At 41.6% G+C, this 5,628-nt stretch overlaps 1 protein-coding gene and 1 long non-coding RNA gene across 12 annotated transcripts in view; one reads left to right on the forward strand and one right to left on the reverse strand.

Annotated features, from left to right (window-relative positions):
- Positions 1-5,628, reverse strand: part of Plekhh2 (pleckstrin homology, MyTH4 and FERM domain containing H2) — a 106,210-nt gene that overhangs the window by 74,954 nt on the left and 25,628 nt on the right. The gene's annotated exons all lie outside the window — the stretch shown is intronic.
- Positions 1-5,628, forward strand: part of LOC116080824 — a 33,664-nt gene that overhangs the window by 6,014 nt on the left and 22,022 nt on the right. Inside the window, exon 3 of one of the 4 annotated variants that reach the window (XR_004114620.1) lies at positions 1,182-1,512. The exons of 2 other annotated variants lie outside the window; for them this stretch is intronic. This is a non-coding gene — a long non-coding RNA (uncharacterized LOC116080824). Of the gene's footprint in view, positions 1-1,181; positions 1,513-5,628 lie in introns of those variants that run through there. One more of the 4 variants, XR_004114621.1, reaches the window with a different exon arrangement.

Genomic DNA, 5,628 nt, shown 5'->3' on the forward strand with positions numbered 1-5,628 from the left:
AACCCCTTATTAAAAGTAGGTTTTTAAAAATCTAAGCCTACAGAGAACCCAAATGTAGAATCACAGAACTTGGGGGAAAAACAACAGAATATTATGAGCCAAAATAACTGGGAGCTTGGATGAAGCATGCGATCTCCTTTAAAGACATAAGATAACAAAGACTAGTCAAGGAGAAATTTTAGCTTAATGGCCTCATAGCTAAGAAACGCATCATTACTATTTAAAACCTTACAAAAGGGAAACTCCAAGAGGACATAACTTTGCTAGTGACGTCAACTAAAGATGTAAGAATGAAAACAAACTCGAAAAGTAAACGGCCCTCTGCAAGGTGATGATGCTTGCCGGTGCACTTTATAAGACCAGCTATTGGAATGTTGTTGAGAGAAAACAATATTTCAATAGCTGGTCTTATAAAGTGCACCGGCAAGCTCCCAGTCCATATGTGTTGTATAAAGGAACTAGTGGCTCAGTTTCAACTACTCCATAAAGTATATACATACACATAGGTCCCCAAATAAATGTATTAAAGAGTCGCAGGTGCTGTTTTTCTCCTCCCTTTTGAATTTTTTTATTTAAAAATTATCTCATACAATTCATTCTCATCATGATCTTTCCCTCTTCCAACCCCTACCAACCCCTCCCAACTCCTCCCAACTCCTCTCCACCTCCCTACCCACCCAACTTCATGTTCCCCCTCAGAAAACCAAAAGCAAACCTAACCAACCAACCACCACCAAAATCAATGATCAGACTAATATCCTCATGAGTCGGAAATCCCTAATAAAAGACTGACAGATCAAATCCAGATAGATACCGGGAAGTTAGCCTTCTTGACTGTCATGGATGAGCAAAGGGACATAAAGCATACAAGTGGCTTCTAGGACAATGTTATAACAATATAACAAAATCAATGTTAGACAAAGGTAAACTTGGAAATGTGTGAGAAATCTCAGACTATGTTTAGGGTAGTGGAGATTAAGTGTGAATAGAATCTATTATCTATTATTTGAAAGACAATACCTTTTAAAAGATGTAGGGAGAGATTAAAGACTAAATGGGAAAATAATTCAAAACCCAGTACACAGTCGGCAGCCAGCCTCCATATAGCCCCCAAAGGTCCTCACCTTGTGGTCACCTGCCTTCTTTCCTTAACTATATGGGGCTAACCCTCGTAATGACAGGCTACTCTGGAAGGATGGAGACTCACCTCTGAGCCTGTCATAAAGGACATCGTGTCTTTCACCTTGAACTCCTCAGGACTACATTCCCTGCTCTCAGGGAGCCTGCTGATGTGTCTCCATGCTCAGCTGAGGTTTCCTACCAACAGCCAAGTTTCCAACAACCATTGAGTGAACTATTTTGGCAGTGGACCCTGCAGCTTCATGCAAACCCTCAGCTCCCCTGCAAGCCTAACCAACGTGCTGACTCAGCTTCAGTAGAAGGATGAGCTAATTCACTCTCATGGTCTCTGACACTTAGAAACTATGCAAGACAATAAACGTCTGTAGTGTTTTTAAGTGTGGAGTGATTTGTCAACACAAAAGAGATATGTAAAGGCAGACATAACAAAGTAATCACCAGAAGAAAAGAAAGCATGCAACATAGAAAGTCAAGTTTAATAGACAAGAGGGTAAAAATAGAAATGGCCAATTATACGCGCAGATGGGGCTCCAGAGGAATGTAGGTAATGGAAGAAAGTAATGAAGGAGAAAGAAGAGTCACTAGGAAAAGCAGCATGCTGGCATGTTATAGTCATACCCCATGCAGTACAGAATAATTTTAAAGCCACATGCTTTACTTTTTTAAGAAATGAAATAAAAATGCAAGATAATAGTCTAGGGAAAGTGGGAGAGATATTCAATATGGGGCTGAATGAATGCGAAGCCCATGTTCACAAGGAAGGAATAATACTGAATCATGTGAAGCTACGTAAGATAACTCATGTTACATATGTGTGTTAAACTAAAAAGTAGAAACAACGGAAGGTATTAGAGAAGAGATAAGTTAGTGATGTTTTAAAAACACATCTATAACATCAACTATAACCTGGCCCACCCAAGCCACTCTGCCTAGCATCTTTCAGTGTGACATAGAATACATTTAGAGACCAACTTCCCAAGCAATGGGTTCATTTTCTTAAAGCTCAGGCAGTGACCTTCAGAGTAGACTAGATGAGAAAACAAAGATGAAAAGAAATTCAGTTTTCAACAGACAGACAAACAAGGATGTGTTCAGAAGGTGGTCGGGTAGTTCTCATCTCAGGTGCACCTTCTCTTCCATGGGGCAGGGGCTAGTTCCTTCCCTTAACACTGGCTGCTTGGCAGCTGACTCCATTAGAACACTATATGTCTGCTGAGGCCTGACCTCAAGCTTTGACCTGTTTTTAAAAACCCTGGAGCATCATGGGAATAGATGCAGCCATTCTGCTGCAGTGAAAAGGGGGCGAGGGATGCAACAGTAGCTAGTTACTATAATCTACTGTAATCAACTCAGTGTCAGGCATGTCAGTCTGGAACACGCCAGACAGTTGTCATGTCCGTGTCCTTGCTGAACTCAGGTTCTAGTCTATCTGCAAGTGAATGTGATAAGACCCCATTAAATAACAAACACAATCTAAGACCACCAGTAGAGCCATAGACAAATGCTCTTTTAAAGCCACTGCAATCTTTCTTAATTTATAAAAATTATATTTACAGGGCTGGAAAGATAGGTCAGTGGTTAGGCTCATGCTGCTTTTCCAGAGGACCTCACAACTTTCTATAACTCTAGTTCCAGGGGGACTCCATATGACTCCTCTGGCCTCCTCATATTAACTACACACACACACACACACACTCACAGAGAGAGAGAGAGAGAGAGAGAAATCAGAAAGATTAGACAAAATAGGATACGCCCAGCTCTCACAAGGAGAGGAAAGAAAGGCAACCAACATAAGAGGGAACAGTGCGTAGAGGGTGGGGAAGGAGTCATTTTACAGAGACAGGTTGCATAGAGAGAACAAGGTACACAGGTGAAGATAGAATAAACCAGGGAATAAGATGGAGCAGAATATTAGTAAAGATCAACAGAATTAGTTTGAGGTCAAACCTAGCAGAAAGTCAGAGGCTGAGAGAGAAGCCAGATTGAGTCAGTCAGCTTGGAGAGGAGTTTGAGCCAAAACAGATGAGTTGAACCAGCCAGCCAGAGTTCAGAAAGAAAAGAAACTGTGGGCTTATTTAGTAGGAAGTCACAGATGCTCAAAACACTCTAGGTCTAGATAAGATTGTACAGAGGCTAGAAGCTTCCAGAACTAGGCCTAGGTGAGCAGACAGAGGCAGTAAACCTTAGAGACAACAATTAACGCAGGAGCATAAAAGTTACAGTAACACTTATGTGTGGTATAAAGAAAGTAATGGCTCAGCTTCGAGTATAATCATGAAAATCACAGAGCTTTTGCACTGCCATTCCATAAAGTGTATACATACACAGAGGTCCCCAAATAAATGTACTAAAGAATTACAGGCGCCTGGCGGTGGTGGCGCACATCTTTAATCCCAGCACTTGGGAGTCAGAGACAGGCGGATTTCTGAGTTCGAGGCCAGCCTGGTCTACAGAGTGAGTTCCAGGACAGCCAGGGCTACACAGAGAAACCCTGTCTTGAAAAACCAAAAAAAAAAAAAAAAATTACAGGTGCTGTTTTTCTCTCCTGTTTTGAATTTTTATTTAAAATTATCTCATACAATTCATTCTCATCATGATCTTTCCTCTCTTCCAATTCCTCTCAAATTCTACCCAACTCCCTACTCACCCAACTTTGCATTGTCTCTGAAAACAAAACAAAAACTGAAACAATCAATCAAAAAAAAAAAAAAGAAAAAAAGAAAGAAAGAAAGCAAAAAAGTAACAAAAGTCCAAGAAAAATGGGTTAGGGTCAAGGTCAGGGTCAGGGTCAGGGTTACGGTCCAGGTTAGGGTTTGCCAATGACTACTGGATATGAGCCAGATCTAATAGCATTGCCAGTGGGTATAAATTACAAGTAGCTTTTTGGTAAGGAGTGGGACCCCGTGTCTACTTCCATTCTCTCAAACAAATGCTTTTTTGAAATTAAAAATGTCTGTTTAAGTCACTAGGATGCATTCCAGGCTAAACATATCATAAATTATTGATGATACAATGGCATGTTAATGTCAACAGAGTTTTCTTTTTAAAAAGAATTGCTTGCTGGGTTGTTATGTATATGTATGGGTGGCTGTGTGAGTGCTTATGTATCACATGCATGTAAGTGTCCACACATGTCAGAGGGTATTGGAAACCACAGAACTGGGGTTATGGGAAGTTGTGAGCTGTGTAGTGTGGGAGCTGGGAAACAACACAAGTGAGTGACCTTTATCACTCAACCCTCTCTCCAGCCCTAAGACTTTCCTTGAAAGACAATCTATGCGTTTTCTTTTTGTGCAAATCTGAGCGAGGACTCACTGAGTGGAGTGTTTGTCATGCAAGTGTGAGGGCCTGACTTCAGGTGGTGAGCACCCACTTCAGAGCAGGGTGTGCCTGTGGAAACCTGTAGCTCCTGTGCCTGGGGTCAGGGGTGGGGACAGGGTGCTCCACAGCTTCCCAGACAGTGACAGAATTGCTGAGTTCTAGGTTGAATGAAGAGGCCAGTTCAAAGAAAGAAAATGGAGGGTTGTCACTTTAATTTTTTTTAAGTCTATTTTTACAGATGATGCTTAAACACTTTAACCTCCCTTTTAGCTCACCACCCACCAGAGGTAGTGGAAAAGAAAGGATATGGGGGAAGTGGACCTGTTTAGAAATGGTTCTTTAGAACAATTCCCATCTGTGTTTTCTGAAAGTTGACAGCAGTTCACAGTCAGCTCAATCCACTCACAAACACTTTATAGGTAGATACACCAACAGTCTAATTTGGTAGAAATGAGATAGTAAACACATATCAATGGCAGTGGCACTACCTAGCAGAGACAGCCAGGCCTCAGCCTCAGCCTGAGTCAACAGGGGGGACCAGGGCCAACAGGAAGCTCAGGAAAAGTTCTCAGCTGTGCCTCTCTCAGGCACAAAGAGGCGAGACCAGCAAACATTGCACAATTAGCTCTATAAGTCAAATTCAGTCTCTGTCACTGTCTGTCCAGTCCTTTTATACTCTCTCCAAATGTGTCCTCCATAGGTCTTGCTTCGGCATGTGCGTCTATCTCAGCTGCCTACACTTTGCCAATCAGCCTGAGTCTGAGAAAGTGACATGAAAGTGTAACACCCCACCAAAAGGTTTTTAGTGAGTTTCTTTCTATGGAGTCCTAACAAACAGAGCTCAATTACACAGTGTAAGGTAGACCAATACATGTGTGTTGTTAGGAAAGAACCTTTCATCACGTGTCCTTTCACATGTTTGCTTTAGCAGAACATCCTTTCTCTTGTGTCTACTTCAGAGAAACATATCTTCACAAGTCTGCCTTAGTCCTTCACCTGTGTCTGCTTCAATGAAATATTCCTTCACGTTTGTCTTAACAAAACACCATCCAACACAACTGACTTTCCAAAGAATCCCTAAGTTTCCACTTCAGAGGGTAAAAGAGAATCTGAGGAACATTACTTCATTGCTGGTGGGATTGCAAACTGGTACAACCACTCTGGAAA

Source organism: Mastomys coucha, unplaced genomic scaffold (genome assembly GCF_008632895.1).
Source record: "Mastomys coucha isolate ucsf_1 unplaced genomic scaffold, UCSF_Mcou_1 pScaffold6, whole genome shotgun sequence".
NCBI classification, from domain to species: Eukaryota; Metazoa; Chordata; class Mammalia; order Rodentia; family Muridae; genus Mastomys; species Mastomys coucha.